Genomic DNA, 14,651 nt, shown 5'->3' with positions numbered 1-14,651 from the left:
AGAAAAATTACGTATATTTATCGTAAATGCAGGCCTTTCAGAGCATCACGTACAATATTGTTTTTGTTAGGTAAACAAAATGACCAGTTTGCAGCTCTACAGTGGCAGAAATCCAAGCAAACCTCCCTTTTTAATTTGGCTTCTGTTCAGTTTTACTTTAAAATTACACGAATCGACCTCCTCAAGGCATATTCACGCATGCAAATGAGGATTCTGGAGGTTAGCACCATCCTGACTCCTTGACCTTTGACGGGCACCAAAATCCACCGTTTCCCACTTCAGGTGCCCTCTGATAGCTTTTAGCATCCCTCCATCAGCATCCAGTCTTTTAAACTCCAGAGCTATTAGAGGGAAGCCATTTTGGGGGTGTTTAAAAAAATAAAGAACCAACTAAAATATATATCTATATTGTGATACTGAAGATGCAGATTACTGTTCTTTGTGATGCACACGGCACCAAGAGAAAACCAAGGCACGAGCTCTCCCTCTTTACTTAAGAGACCAGAGCAGTTATAACTTGTGATCTAACATGGCTGCAAATGACAGCCCAGTTGTATTCCGTCACTCTAGCATGCTCCAGTGTGCTTAACATTGGCACTCAGTTCATTAGGGCCTATAGAGCTTGGCTAATGCAACCTGCCTCTTGGCAGCGTGACAAAAACTGTGAAACAGATTATGAGGGCCAATAACACAGCCAGGAAACACGGAGGGCGAGCGGAGTTGTCACAGAGGACCAGTGTTGGCTCTCTGGACGGGAATGCCCAGGACATAATGTAATTGCAGCCTGCCCTGGTTAATAAGGGCACTGTAATATTTGCATGGAACTGCTGTTTATGTGTACGACGGCTCATTTAAATGTGCAGCGTAGCTGTAAACAAGAGCAGAGAGGCTTGTAAAGCTACCGCTGCTGCAAAGCGTGAAGGCAGACACCCAAGGGGCTGCGTCAGAGCTGCATTAAAAACGCCTCTTATTGAATTACTCAAGACTTCGTAAAGATAGCGCAGAATGAATGAAAGGAGCTGGGACTTCAGGTCGCACGTTAAAGAGGGAAATTTCATTTGTTTTACAGTGAGATTGCCTCTTCTTACATGGCGATGCTAATGAGTGGTGAGAGGCCCATATGTCCGTGTTAGCACGTTTGCCATATGTGGCGTCAGACAGCAGATCAGGCAGAGGATGAGTTTGAGGCCTGCACAGCAGCGGTGCCACACACCGATCAGAGCTGCAGGAGAGCCGCTGCAATTTCATTTGTTTCCTGTGTGTTAATTGCATGCTCAGATCTTTGTTCACTAGCAAAATAAAGCACCCTTATGTGATTTATTTAAGTAAAATCAAGGAAAAAGATCCCTTCTCTTCAAGATCTCTTGGATTTAGTCTGATTTATCAAATCAGTATTTATTTGAAATTTTAAAAAAAATTTTAAAGCAAACACTGAGCCTAAACAACACATCCTATTTTCAATATCTTAAAATCAAGGGATGCAATAAATATATTTTGAATAAAAAATATCAGACATATTTGCATTGTTTTCAGTGTAAACTTTTATTCACATTCCAACAAAATTTTGCATAAAAGGCACATGTGGTGAGCACATTCCCGACAGTGACATTGCATAGCATAAATAATGTTACAAATATACAAAATAACACAAGTATGAATATACACATATAATTTTTTTATACATACAGAGTTGAAAAAAAAATAATTTGCAACAGATTTAATTGTTTCCTAACAGAATTCATGGTTTTCATGCCTCTGGACTGATTACAAACGAGTGACTCTCTTTTTGCCAGAGATTAAAAACACAATTTCAAGCTTATCCAGGCAGATAAGTAATTGTCTCGAGCACTGCATGATTATCAAAAGAATACATTTTTTTTAAATTAAGCTAAAATAGTCTGCTTTGAATCAATTGCAAAGACACTGCATAGATTGTTTAAAGGAATATTTGAAAGATTTGCATAGATTATCAATTGTAATAAAAAATGGCACTTCACAAAAATTAATACAGAATAAATTAGCCTGCGATAATACAAGCTTTGATGCATATATGTGTGTCTGTGAGTGTGTGTGTTAATGTCAAGAACAGGATATTAAGGCAGTGTTTGAAGCTAATGTATTTGTCATGTCTCATCCAGAGATGTATCATTGCAGCAAAGCAGGTAACTGTAGTGAACTGCAGATTCTCAAAGCCTGCTGGGTAACAGGTTTCAATAGCGTGGGATATATGTCTACCAAACACACTCCTGTCTAAACGTTTACTCCGTCTTGATAAATCAAAGAGCTGCGAATGTGACGTTCAGTTACACACGCAAATTGGGATTTTCTGTACCTTGGTAAAGTAGGCTCCAGCAAGAAAAGAAAATAAAAAGGGAGAAATTTCTAGAAAAAAGAAAAAAATTACAATTACAAACCCAAAGCAAGACTGAAAATAACAGAGGGGATAAGAAAGTCGGTCTACAGAACAGTTGCATAGAGTATAAAGACGACAGCTCACTCCTTCGCCATTGTGTCATCTGACACACGGAGCTGTCCAATCGCAGTGCAGTATTATTCGCTGCTGTCGTGAGTCTCACATTCACGTGTCTTTTGAATCCTAGCAACTAGAACAAAACAAAATGGAACCAAACTTGGGCTACAACTTAAATCCAATAAAACCTACAGTAAGCGGAGCCTATGCACTAGCTTTGTTTTATTGCATATGCAGGGATGTTGCAAAAAAAAATGATCGAGCTGCTCATCATCTGCACAAGACCACATGTTCCTGCAATCCAGAAAGATGTTTACTCAGTTAAAACACCAGGAGGTGTTCACAAACAGCCCAGGTTGACTGTTGTGTCAAATAATGCACAGTCTCCCACAGCCGAGGGAGGGATCCCCGGTGACTTGTGTGCAGACAGCAGCGCTTTCATACTTGTTTTCCCCCGCTGAAAGGCGACAAAGAAGTCTTGCTGTCCGCCGATTGTGTGCTCTGTCCATTCTGGAGTCCTCCTCCCCCCGCCGTCCGGAATGCCAACATTTATCTGTGAAAGAAAAATGACATTAGGATACAGCTTTGATTATACTGAGTGAGTCAAAGCACTACGTGAGGCCAATCATGAGAATGTCAAAACAATTATTTCAGACGCTGGATGGAGAATTCCAATTTGGGAGTATCAAAAGAGGGCTTGTCTTCGTCGCTCTTTTAGCAGGAAAAATCACTTATTGGACTTTCTTTTCTTTTTTTTCCCCCGTTCGGTGCGTGACCTAAACATGGCGGAGGTAAGCACAGCGCCGTGTACCAGCTGAGCGGATTGAGGCTGAAGTTGAAAGGCCTTATCAGGAGCCTGGTACGCTGCAAGCTGCTAATACAAAGAGGAAGCATGTGACACACCCTAAGCTACAGACTTCAGAAGGCTTTTAAAAAAAATTATGCAGCTCAGACGAGCAACTCTAAATATTACAGGGGGTCACCCAGTTCAGAATGCAGCTGCAAAAAAGAAAAAGAAAAAAATCATAATTTTAATTAGCATTACCTGAGCCATTAGCAAGCATCACATTAGAGTTGGCATTTAGCGACACGGTGCTTCTGAGAGCGCAGCCGTGGAGGAAACAGTGGGGGGGGTTGTGGGGGGGTCTGTGACTGCAAAAGGTTGGTGGCATAAAAGGCAGTTTTGGGTATTGGTGTCGGTTTGAGTTATTGGCATGATGGTCTTGTTTTGTGGAGGGGGGACTACAGTGAATAAGCTTGTTAATGGTAAATTTACAGCCCCAGCATGTGGCCTAATAAAGCACGGGATGGAGAGGATGATGAGAATGATTGCCATCACTATTTTCTGTGTGTGTTCGGGACTGTTTGTGCCGTGAGGATGAGGAGGATGGGGGGGGGGGTAGTTAGAGAAAGGGAAGAAAAAGTGGAAGGCGCCGGTAATTAAGAGTCTAAAAGAGTGCGAGAGAGGCGCACACCCCTCAAAGCAAACTTTGTGCCTGGATTCCTCGCTTTTTCCTTTATGCACCATCCTATCCACCCCCTCCTTTCCCCATTCCTCTTCACTCTCGCTCCCCTCTTTTTTTACTTGTCTCCTCTGGCTGAATGAATGGCTATCACAGTGCTGGGGTGTCCCATCTAGCACCCCCGCCTTTCTGCATCCTCCTGCCTTTTCTCAATGCCACCCCCCTCTTCTTCGACTCTGAAAAGGGAGCCGAATTGAGCAAACAGTCAGCCTGTCAGCTCAATAGGAGGTCTGGCCGTGAACTTGAAGTCCTTCCCAGGCCCCCAGTCTCACATTAGGTTGAGAAAGAGGTGGTGGCGGGAGTAGGGGGGAGACAAGAGGAAGGAGGGGACAGTAGTAATCAGGGGGAGGTTGAAGCCAGACTTTTGGGGGGCCTCTTAGTGCCAGTGTTTGGGGGATCCCTGACACAGAGTTTTCCCAAGGCTGGTGCACTTACAGGAGCAATGGGGGCAGGGTGCCCCAGCTGCCTGCCCCCCTCCCTCTGCAGCACTCAGTCTGGTCAGGAGGGGTGCTGACGCTGGGGTTTGTGCAGACGGAAGAGTGTCTGCACCCCTGCCAAAGCTCCTCACACACACACTCACATCCAGACGCAAGCTGCTCGCCGTGCCAACCCCCTCTCTGCTCTATCAGCTCCCGACCCTCCCAGGCTTCTCATCATCTCATTAGCCCACGCCAGCCACTCCACTGTCTACTGTTTGCATTGTTTTGGGGGCTCTGCATAATTTACACAGTAAATTGAGAATTACCCTGGCCCCCTTTTTTTTTTTTTTTTGCTCAATCTACCACCTGTTTATGGAAGCCCAGTGATGATTAGCGCACTTTGGGTTTGACACACTTACCAGAAAACTTATCGTTGAGGCCAAACGACGCTGCGTCGTCCAAAATTCAGACGCTAAGATCTTGGCCTGACCTAATTTTGTGGAGTGGCATCACATAATGCGGCTAAATCTGTGCTAAAATATTAGGGAAAAGTGGTCTTTTAATATTTGAAATAAACTTAATTATTGTTTTTTAACCCTTTAACACCTGAGGTGAATCTTAAACTTATCAACCTTTAACACGGTCAATGTAATTCCAGTAGATTCTAAAGGAGAAAAGCCGCTTTTCTCCTTTATAATCCTGGAATTACATTGATCGTGCAAGCAATTAAAAATGACAGTAAATCAAAGAATATAAACACTGGTGCTCCGATGTTAAAGGGTTAACCGCATAAGCTAATATTTAATGTCAGAGCTCAAGTTAAGCAGAATTAACTACTATAACCTGAAATGTGACAATATTTCAGAAATTGAATGTACAGGTGCCAGATCACCCCTTCAGAATCAAAAAACAAAGAGAGGTCTCTCTGTAACGAGGACAAAAGCAGACATTGTTTACCAGCTGCTTTGCTTAATCAATCGCACGAATCGCTAATTGGTGTTTTGGTTTAAGCGGTTTTTCCAACTTGAATTAATGTCGCACTACAGCGAGCTCACCGAGGGGAAAACAATGCTCGATTATTTCCCAGTCGATGGCCCTCCAGCACTGGTCATTCGCTTCAAGAGAGGGTTTCAGGCACTAGTTTTCCATCCTTTTCCTCAAAGGTTGCTTCGGTTTTTGCGGGTTCAGAGACGCATTCCACCCTCTTGATCCTTATTCTGATCTCAAGTAAGGAGATGAAGGAAAACTGTTTCCAGAATTAACCTAAAAGTATTAGCAGTTTCAACACACCGCAAAAGATTAATCTAATTCCATGATGGTGTGGGACTTAAAGATATTTCCCAACCCCTAAGCTGCTCCACTGTATATGGGTTCATGCACTGAGGCTCCAAAATGGCAACCGCCGCCATGTCAGGATGTGAGGATGGCATCAGAATTCCTAAAAGGGGGATAAAAACTGGCGCTTCAAGGACAGATGCCCACTGAAAGCCTCCTGAGAGATGCAGTGAGAGTGCGGTGAATTATTGTGAACACATACAAAACACGCTCCACCCTAACCAACCCACCCTCTCCTCCCCTCCCTCCCGCCGCCGCCGCTGCATCTCGAGAATCACGTAATTAACAATCATATCTGAGGCGATTAAAAGCAAAGACTGCACCTCGCCGTCGGAGAGGACGGCAGTTAACTGGGGAGATGGAGGATGGAGGGTCGGGGTGGCGCCGGTGAAATGACTGCGTTCGGCGGGCACAGTGGGTTTGGCGTGTTACCTGCACTCACTGGTCTTCCCACTTCCATTTCATGCCAGTGTTTCTCTAAGATGGTGGAGCGGGCTGTATTTCGCTGTACAGGAAAAAGGGGCAGCCTACTCAGGATGGAGTGGAGGAGGGAAGAGGCGATGCAGCGAAGGGCGAGGAGAAAGGGAGGGCAGAATCAACAGCAACCCCTCCTCCTCCTTCTTTTCTGTTTTTCTGTCCATTTTTTTTTTTTTTTTTTTTTTTGCCAGTTTTCCATTACCGGTGTGATGCCCTGCACAGAAAAGAGGGACACAGAAATCAGGAGGTTAGGGGTAAAATTTGAAACTGCGGTTTTAAAATCAAAACACAGAGGTGGAGTTTATAGAAACGTTTAAATCGAGCCATTCATACACAGGGAAGCAAGTATACACACACGTTTTTTTTTTTTTTTTTCCCCATTCAGGTTCCTTTTCATGTCTGTTCTCATGGTACAGTCTGCCCCTGAGCATGCAAATGACTTTCATTATGCAAATGCATGCAAATCAGGTCCGACCATCTGAGAATCAAGGGTGGGAACGGGAAAAAAAACTCGACACAAAGATTGAATGAAAGAAAAAAGGGATAAGAGAACAATCCTTTTGAGTGGCAGGAGGCTGCAAGTTAGGTAAACGCTCTGTGAATAACATCAGGGGCTGTTTTGTTTTGCCAGTGACTTCATCTTTTTTTATTTCATTTTTAACTCCATGCTTTGCTTTTTTAAAGGACAAAAGTGTGTTTATGTATTTGGTGTCGAGGGCTTTCCCGGTACAAAAAAATTACGTCACTTAAATTCAAGAGCCTGGATGAGGCTCGTAAGTCCTCTCATCGCCTACTCCACACCTGACAGACGCAGTTATTGAGAATAATGCTGCATTTTTGACATGTGTAGCAGTGTTGCTGCCATTGCTCACTAGCTAAGATTAGCATTCCAACTCTCAAAAATCAGCAACTTCATTTAAAGTTTTTGTTTGGTATTTCGAAGCAGGTGATGCATCTTGCTGGTTTAGCTACACAGTTCCTAAATCTCTCCATTCAAAGTAATCAACAAAGAAAGCTGACTAATCAGTGGAGGGAGCGCGCAGTCTGATTTCACCGACACCCCAGCCCAGCAGAAAGGATCCTTCATTAGCCGGCAGAGGAGGGAGCCAGCTTTTGTCTCTGGGTGTCAGTAGGGGAAGGCTGCGTCTGAAACTCGAACAAGATGGTAAAACTAGGGGTGACTTGGAGTGTGAGAGAGTTGGGGTAGGTGAGCATGGAGGGGAAGGTCTACAGGGGTGGGGTACAGCTGAATGGTAGCAAACCTCTCCTAATTGGCACTTGACATTTTTTTTGCCACTGGCACTGGAGTGGGCCAGCTTTCAAGCCCTCTCTGGGTCCTTGTTGGAAAAGTGCCTTATGCAAATACAACGAATGGGCGCCATTGTGAAGCGGCTGATATTAACAGCTCACACAACAATGAAATTACGTGCTTACTCTGGACATGTAGGTGTGTGAGAGAGCGGACTAGACAATGGCCGCCAGAGCGGCTTCAGTCTGAACAGACCCTCTATGGGAGGCTTTGCCAAGTCATTTCGACTTTTTATAAATACAGAGGCTCTATAAAAGCTTTATCAATGATGGAAACAAACAAATGTGAGTGTATCTGCTTGTATCGTTGCTTAGTAGCTTCAAACATCTACGACTCAGTCATTTTCTACACCTACAACTTCACTCAATTCTGAATGTGAGAAAACATTTAGCTGCAAATCCTTGATATCTTCTTGTAGTCAAGACCTAAGTATTTCTGCAGAATCCCTTTGGAGAATATTTGTTGTGGGACAAATCAAGACAGAAAATTGTGGGAAAACTTGAGTCAAAGTGAGACTCTACAAAGAACAAGCTAGAGCAGCTAGCTTTTTAAAAACAATCAAATAAAAGTCAACACAATCAGGAAACAATGGTTATTAAACTGAAAGCTTCAGAGAATCAAACAGAGCAGCGGATCGGGGAACAGTATCGGCCCTCCGTGTGGTCTGAGCGCACTCAAAGTACACCTGTTACTGCTAAGTTGCCAAACTTAATCTCCTTTGTTTGCGGAGGCCCATTGACTTTGCAACTGTCTAAGATACATTCATTTCTGTGTGAGCAAAGGGAGGGTGAAAGGACTGCCAGTGTTGTAGAAAATAACAAGGTCTGGCTTTGCCCTCTGGCCCAACAGTGAAGCCATTTTCCAAGCCCTGTTGGTGTGTTCTGTCAAAAGAAAGAGAGGCAGAGAAAAGGGGGCAAGAATCACTGGGTCTTATTCAGAAAACTGTCTGACTGCTCGGACTCGACAGCCCCCCAAAAAAGAGGAAAAGGAGCGCATTGTCCCTCGGTGACAAGTGGACTAGCTCTATTGACTGTAAAGTCTACTGGTAGGGGGGGCAAGCAGGATCTGACCACAATGGCTGTTTTTCTATTTAACACTAAGAGTCTAAATCTGCTTGCCTAGTGCATGAAAGCTAAGACAAATCCACCACCCTCCTCCTTCCCCTTCCTCTCTCTGGCTTCTTTCCTTCTCCATCATTTCTCCATGAGCCTTCTTTCTATTTCAGACACTGCCAAGGGACATACAAAAAGAGGGAGCGAGAGCAAAGACCCTAAGGTGTTTTTAGGAACTCATTTTCAGGCAGGCAAGAGCCAAGACGGTCTCTTTTCTGTGCTCCCCAGTGAGAAGTTTTAGCGATATAACTGTGCCACACACAAAGACGGAACAAAGCATTTGGACCACGACTTGCATCTCCCGGGGCACTGCTTAGGGTATAAACACATTCTGTTCTTGGCTTTAGCTCTCATTCAGTCCAACACTGTTGGTGACACACAAAAAATGTCAACCTATTACTTTGATGCGACCTTTTGTTTTCTTTTTTGGTGTCTGTGAACAGAAACACATCTAAAGAGGAAACCAGGTGTTGCTTTGCTATCAAAGACGATGACATGTCTAGCTGCCACTTCCTGTCGAGGCCTTGGTTCCTCTGCTCTCCCAGCCAAGCCTTAAACCCAAATGTCACACTCAGCACCTGCAATGCAGCAGGAAGAAAGGCTGCAGGGCTCGAAGACGGCTGCCGGAATTTCACCTCAGCCACTCACAACTGTTTGGTGTCGAGCTGAATGAATTTACACCCAAGGGGGAGATCTTTCAGCAGAACTGTGGTGAGACCAAGTGGAATATGTTTCGCAATTGGAGTTCGCTGCTAACATTGTAGAGCTGCAGCCTTGGGACCCTGAGAACAATCCTGAGCGGCCTAACTCAGCGGGGGCGACCCTTTGGCTTTGATGGGCAGAACAAAAATCACACCTTCAATCAGCCGTCGGAGGCCTTGAGGTTGAAGATCTGATTGACCAATTACTCCTCACCATGAGCTCCGGTAAAGAACCTAAAAGCTGAGATTGTTCTCCTTCTCCCGCTCATGGATCTTGTCACTGGGGGTTTTTTCTGCTTGATTGCTCCTGGACCACTCCCCCTCTGAGCCTCGCATGCACACACATCAGCATTCAGCGAAATCCCATAAGGCCTTTCCACATGGAAGCACCACGAGCAATAAAGGCTTTGCTACGGCCCATTCAAAACCAAGCCAACTGTCACATCAAATCAAACACCACCCAGGACCCCAAACCAAACATCTTTTCATGCAAAAGTGTGAAAGGGGAAGGTGGGAATGAGCAAAACAGCAAAGAAGTTAACAAAACTACACTTCACTTTAGATACCACCATGGGATGCCAGATTAACTCAAAAGGAGCTTTCTTAACTCACACGGTTATATATGTATAATTCATAGTTACAAGCATGGATAAGAGGCCTTCATTTTTCTCTTTTGATGTCAAAGATAAAACCTGACGTTTATGGGAAAAAAGTAAACAGATTGAGCTGGTTAGTGAAACTGGTTTGCCAATGCAGACAAATTAAATGTATTAAACAAATCAGTGTTGGTCTTTTTTTCTACCGGCCATGTGATACTAAGCCCCTGCATGCAGCCACACACAAGGATCATGGAGCTTATTAGATTAAAAGTGATCCTGTTGCACCAACCTTACTTTTATGAATCACTGAGCAGTTGAAAATGTACACTACTTCTACCTGTTAATTGCTCAAAACAGTTAGATGCATTTATTCAAAATAGTTCCAGTGTAACTTACCTATAACTGCTTCTTGATCCCATCTTCTTTTGACTTTTGTCCATTCTTGTCTTTCATTTTTGCCGATTTTGCAGAGGGAGACGTCACGATGCCTTTACAGGAGTGTAATGGGATTCTTGTTACTTTCGGTTATCTAGCTTTATGAAGAATGTACATCACTCATACAGCTAGATAACCAAAGATAACAATCAACCCCGAAGGCTTCCCATCTTCTTAAACAGCAGGTAAAGAAACATGGGCCAAGTTATGACCTATAGAGAGAAAGAATCACAAATATAATCCATCAAGATCACCACTTTCTTTAATTGTAGCATCAATAAAATTTACAGAATAAACTGATTACTGTTGAAGTCTTCCTTTCCAAATACAAAGGAACCTCTAAATAACCCGGCCCTTCATTTTCTGATGCCACAGTTACCCCGCCTAGTGCCACGATAACCAATCAGGTTCCACCCTTTGTCTGCTAATAGGTTTGATTGTCCTATGAGTAATGGCTGTGTTTTCGAAACTCCACAGGAAAAATGATTGGCAAGATAAACCCCTCCAAAAAAAGAAGAAAAAAAATCTAAAAGTTGGCAAACCAGTCCAAACCCGCGGCGCCAGCCTTCCCTCCTGACGCCTGGCGTCCATCCCTGTAGCGTACCCGCTTTGCCCGCTGACTCTCTCCGTAGGAGGCTGATGTCTTCAAACGCCACCCCCCGCCATGACCCAAATGCATTTTTGAATTAAAAGAAGATCCTGGCTGTTTGACTACAAAGGAAGCCAGTTTGTCTTCATTTACATTATCTGATGGTAAAGCAGTCCACACTGGTGCCAAGGCCGGGGTATTAAGATGCACATGCACATACATAAAACGAGAAAAATTAAGAAAACCCCACTTTCATTGTCCCCCCCTTAACTATCCAAAAATTGAAGTAAACACACAAAAATCCATCTTCGAAAGCTAGACAAAGCTGCAACACACTCCTTCTCACACAAGCAGTAGTGGCACACGGCATGAGGCCCCATCTAATTAAAGCTGCTCTGTGTGCCCACATCCCTGTTGTGGCAGTCTCCTCCCCCACAAACGCCACTGCCAAGTAAAACCCTCTCCGCCTGAACGCAGAGGCAGAGATGGAGAGGATACTGAGGGAGAGGGTGACAGTGCAGGGCGAGGCGCGCAGCGTTTTCATCCTCCATCACACAGACCCCAACACTCATGACTCAACTGGCAGCACGACTGCATCCACGTCAGCGAGCAGCAAGTCTCCACGGCATTGTTCTCCCTCAAGGTTACAACTAACAGCTGCTCTTCTCAGGTTTTACTAAAAGGTGTTTTGCCTTTTTCCATGGCACAGATCTCCTCGCTCCAGATGCTTTTGTCTCCATCCGCATGTCTGGAGCCAGGCCCATTTCAGAGGAAAAAAAAACACATCTCTGGTCACAGAAGCTCTCTGACTGCAAACATCCTCACACAGCATCATCATGTGAGTGTTCACATGTTTAGCACATAATTACTACAGTATTAGAGCATGCACAATGGAAGAGGCTTAAGCTTAAATGTGCACGAGTCTCACACACACCGCCTCCTGCAAAATATTAGATATTTAATTTAGATTTATTCATTGTTTATAGAAATTACAATTAATTTAGGATTTTTTTATTTTATGATCATAGACCTTTAAAAAATCAGGACAAAAAAAATAATTGAAGCGCATTTTTAATGGAAAACTATTTTTTAGATTTTCTCATAACATTAAAAGCTAATTCTGAACTATTTTATTTAAAGATGTAGTTTGTATTAAATTTAGGCCATTTATTCTGATTGTTTTTTAATTAATTTTATGCTTATTTTTGTTATAATAATCACATGAAATCTAATTTGATTTCTGTATCTGAAGTGTCCACGACCCCTAGAAAGCCAGTGGGGGGGGGGGCTCTTTTCCTTTTTAACCCCCCCAGATCAAAGTCCAAAAACACACTTCAAGCATCAGAGGAGGTGGGCTCTTCTTCATTTAAACAAAGCTCATCAGCCTCTGCCGTTGGCCACGGCGCGCGTGACGTCACGCAAATCCGTCACCTCTAATTGGAGAATTAAAAAAACAACCAAATCCATGCAAAGAGGCAGAGCCGATTAGCAGGAAATGGGTCCCAATTATGAAGTGTCACTTGTTCTCGACTGATTAAAGCCACGTGGTTTTTGTTTGAATTCATTTTTACGCCATTTTAGGGAGCAGATTGGAATTCAGAGGCTGCATTTTCAGTCCTTTAGAAAAAAAATAAATATTCTTTTGGATGTAAAAATAGTAAAAAAAATAAGATGGATTTTGGGTTGTGACCTATTTAATTATTTTTCAGTCAAAGTTTGTAACTTCATGATGAAAAAAAGTGTTTAGTATTAAATTACAGGTGTGTGACATTCTTTATTTTTTTTTAAAGCATACTTTTTACATTTTAATTTATTGTGTTACCAAAAACTCAAGAATTTTAACCCACATTTTCAAAATCGAACTCCCCTGTCTACATTAAATCTTTTCGATGTACTATTTTAAAAACAGGTTGGTTATTTTCTTAAGGCAAAAGATCTGCCCTGATAACTATAGAAGCCACGTGTTTCCAGGCCGCAGAGTGTCTCTGTGGATCCCTAGTAAAAAATAAATTATTTTAAAATCCAAAAGGAACAAATATTATTCCGCTTTGTTGTTAAAAGTGCAGCCTTTTCCCCTCGAACAATGGCCAAAAGTTCTGTTTGCATAAGCACAGCAGGACTGGAAAGGCGCAGACTTCATGCTGCAGCGCCTGTGTTGTTGTGGACAAAAAAAACGCACTGAGAATGACGCAAAATCATCTCTCCAACCAACAAAAACACATCGTTCTGACAATATCTACAGCCATATCATTAATATCAGAAAAATCTGGGTCAAAACCAGTCTAAAAAATGCACAAATCAGTGCCTGCAACTGGACTAGCTATGAATAATTAAACATTTTTTTCTGAATCTTGAGCTCCACTACCCTCTTCATCATCCATCTGCGTAACAAAAACCCCGCATGTTAACCAGATTTGTTTCATTTTGGGTGTCTGGACAGTCTGTCAGGGCTCCGCGTTGTCAGGTGTCTGCTCTGGTGAGTCCAGAGCGCACACGTGTTCGTGGTGCAGGCCCTTTAGGCGCACACGTGTGCTCTGGATATTTGGCCTTGTGATCCCGTTATCCACCAACTACAAGAACGTTAAACGGCACGGCTCTCTCATTACGCATGGACTGCGGGTCTAATCCTCTTAGCCTTGATTTTGATTAAAAATAGCAGATTATAAAAATGGTTTTGTGGGTTTTTTTGTCTATGATTGTCTCAGATTGGTTGCTTTTTATGGTAAGTACAATCTCAGTCAGTGGACTAGGTGGAGGATTGACCCAGCTCTGCTGCATGGAGGTGTGAAAATGAAATCAGAGCTGAACGCGCCGTCATGACTCCACGTGAATGGCGCAAATGAAGCCCCGCACACTGCGTCACCGAGGCTGTGAAAAGGAGCGCGTTTCTGTCGGAACTGAAACGCACCAATTAGAAGTTGTTCTGTCGTGGATGCGTCTCCTCCTGCATCCAGACAGTGCAGGCTCGACTGTGACCTTTGCAGCACCTGCGCACCTCGCCGCGCACCCTGAAGAAATGAATCCCTTCCACCTCTACTTTGCATCTGCAGCATTACACGCAGACTGGAGGGGGTAAAAAAGAAAAAAAAGATAATGGGCAAAATGTACAAGTGACGCTGCTGATCCGCTGACAGAAACGCATCCGGATGAATAGACGCAGAAACGAGGAAAAAGCGTAAAGAGAGCTCAAACGGCGCCCATGTTCGCCTCATCCAGACCGTGCGTGCATCCTGCTCCTGTGTGTGCAGACAGGCGCTGGAGCCCGCGGATGCAAGCGTCCCTTCTTGATTTTAGCCCCCCCGGAAAAAAAAATCCAACGAATTACCTCCAAGTAAACCGAGCATTGTGTTTCATACTCACGCCATCGCTTGCAAGTCTCTGCGGCATCCGCGCTCCCGCACCGAGAAGCGAGCGTCTCGGGAGATTGAGAGCGACTGACTCGCCGGAGGCTGGACCGCACTGTCTTCATGGCTGCTGCTGGCAGTGACGTCTCTCCAGCTCCATCCATTCAGCTTCCCTCCAACGGGTTTTCCCCCCGCTTTATCATCCCCATTATTCCTCTCAGAGGTGGACCTCGCCTCCCCCCTCCGCGCCGCTCATCGCACTCTCTATTCCTTGCGTCAGATGCATTATGAACTTAAAACAGCTTGCTTTAAAAGCATATAGCGGCGCCAAGGCCCTC

At 43.9% G+C, this 14,651-nt stretch overlaps 1 long non-coding RNA gene across 2 annotated transcripts; it reads right to left on the bottom strand.

The window, feature by feature from the left end:
* Nucleotides 1–1,517: 1,517 nt before the first annotated feature.
* On the bottom strand, nucleotides 1,518–14,651 carry LOC112143588. 2 transcript variants are annotated; one of them, XR_002918771.2, is made up of 4 exons: nucleotides 14,330–14,651; nucleotides 10,342–10,592; nucleotides 6,180–6,438; nucleotides 1,518–3,023 (listed from the first exon to the last, which is right to left on the bottom strand). It is a non-coding gene; the product is annotated as an uncharacterized LOC112143588 (long non-coding RNA). The 2 variants fall into 2 exon arrangements; XR_004949348.1 differs by lacking the exon at nucleotides 14,330–14,651 and having other exon boundaries at nucleotides 10,342–11,695.

This window comes from Oryzias melastigma, linkage group LG16 (genome assembly GCF_002922805.2).
Source record: "Oryzias melastigma strain HK-1 linkage group LG16, ASM292280v2, whole genome shotgun sequence".
Lineage (NCBI taxonomy): Eukaryota > Metazoa > Chordata > Actinopteri > Beloniformes > Adrianichthyidae > Oryzias > Oryzias melastigma.
Note: the sequence above shows the minus strand (reverse complement) of the source record. Positions and strands in the feature narration are given on the sequence as shown.